The 2093-nt window shown below is 36.5% G+C and overlaps 1 pseudogene; it reads right to left on the minus strand.

Annotated features, from left to right (window-relative positions):
• LOC102860822 overlaps nt 1-2093 on the minus strand; it is a 31855-nt pseudogene that overhangs the window by 29268 nt on the left and 494 nt on the right.

Raw genomic sequence — 2093 nt, forward strand, 5'->3', positions numbered from 1 at the left:
GCATCAATTTGATACTGTCTCTCCTGGAACACTCTTTCTGTAGTGCTTGCTCGCTCTTCCACCGTTTCTTTCATTTGGATCTGATTGATCTTTATCCTGAAAAGTTTGTGTTTGAAATCATCATTACAAATGAACTTGTCACCATCTTCGATATCTTTGCCCTTTGGCTTTTTCGCCAGAACTCTGGCTTTGCCACAAGACAGTGACTGCAGCGTTCTCCTTAACTCTCCATCCTCTATTCTGGTAGGTTGCTTGATCTCTTCTAAACTGATCTCCTCTTCCTCATTAAACATTAGCAGCACCAGTGTTTGAAAAAGAGAGACCTGGAGTTCCTTTTTATCCTCTTTAAATTCTGCTTTTAGCACACAGTGTCCAAGAGTGGACTGCTACTGAAGTTTCCGGCCACTATGTTCGCCTAGGTAAAATGTCTTGAAAATCTCTTGAAGTTTTACCATCTCTGGTGGCAAATGGACTTCCATAGGCACATATGTTGTCCAATAACCCATTGTCAGGATATTCACAGTTAACTCAATATTTCCAGGTACATTCTGATTCTGCATATACTGTTTGAACTGAATCATGATGTCTTTAGAAAACTTCATGTCTTTAAACATTCCTTCAAGTTTGCTGGTGAAAGCAGCTCCACATTCATGTTTAAGCTTGGACAGCATCACTTTTTCAGCATTTGCAGATGCGTTCTTTCCAACGAGCAGGCGTGTGACTAAATCTTTCTTATAAAAGGTTTCAAACACATCCTTGCCATAGATAAAGGTAAATATGATCATAATTTTATCCAACATTTTTTCAAGTTCTTCATCTATAGCTTCTTTGTTGGCTGCACGAAGCTTTGAATCTTCATACTTAGCTATAAGTTCAGCAGGTTTGTTTGGTCTTTTGTTAATGAATGTTTCAAATGCTTCTTTCATGGCATTGATAAATTTTTCATTCTTCAGAAAGCAGATATCAATTATATGATCAACTTTATCTTTAAAATCCAGCAATTCTTGAACCATGGTTTTATCTTTTTCAGGATTGATTACAATAGTGATGCCAAATGCCTTGATATATTCAATCCACTGTTGCAAAAGTACCTCTAACTTTACTGAAGAGCTGATACAGGAGAGATAAATCTTGAAATAGATTTTCATCAAGGAGGTTATTCAAACCTTTCTGAAGAATTGCTGTTAAGTGTTCACCTAGAAGTCATTTCTCTACTGTTGCAATTAATGACTCTTGAGTGGTTTGATCTAAGTAAGTAATAAGTCTGTCAGCATTTTCTTCTAGACATTTGTTAACATGCTGAAGATACTTTCTTGTGTTAATTTTTGGCCTTCAGCTGCATGAAGTTGGTTAGTTTCTTCCAGAAAACGTTGTTCAAAAGAATATTGATAAATTTGCAAATCAGAAAGCATGCTTAAAAGGCTTTGGAGTAAACGTCTATCAATTGCTTCACCATTCCTTTCTTTCTCAATCAAAAGAATGCCATCAATTGTCTTATTCTGGACTTTCTGATCACTTACAATGTGAGTTCTAAATAAATCCAATCCCATGTCCCAAATGGAAGGTAGCATGGAATTCTGAAGAATGTAAGTTCTATCCAGGAACAAAAAAATGCTCCTAATCATGATCTTTTGTCTGCAATGATTTTGCCAGCATTTATCGATCTTCTTTAGAAAAAGAACACTATCCAATGAATCTTCTCTGAACTGATGAATCTGTGACTTGATGTGCTCTTCACAAATCTGTCTTAGCTGCTTGTACAAATTCGTAGAAATCTTGTAAGAACAAAGATTTTCTACAGCCTGGTAGAGTTCTTCTAAATTGTACTTAATTGAAATACTATTCTGGATAGCTTCCACTGCTTCCTTTAACTTCTGCCATGTTTCATCACTATAGTTTTCTGGTAATTTAGGCTTATCTGTAAAATCCAGATCAATCATACCTTTAAAGTTCTTGATCACTAACTTCTTAGCAGAGCCAGGTTTGCTGTTAGCAAAGCTAGAGACGGTGGTAGAAGATTTGGCCAGGCCGTTTGCATGGTGCACCGAAGCCACAGAAGAGATTAATATACTCTTATGTTTAAGTTGTTGCTG

The sequence above is a fragment of the Elephantulus edwardii genome, unplaced genomic scaffold, assembly GCF_000299155.1.
Source record: "Elephantulus edwardii isolate Elephantulus edwardi_28Jun2011 unplaced genomic scaffold, EleEdw1.0 scaffold00131, whole genome shotgun sequence".
Taxonomy (NCBI): Eukaryota; Metazoa; Chordata; class Mammalia; order Macroscelidea; family Macroscelididae; genus Elephantulus; species Elephantulus edwardii.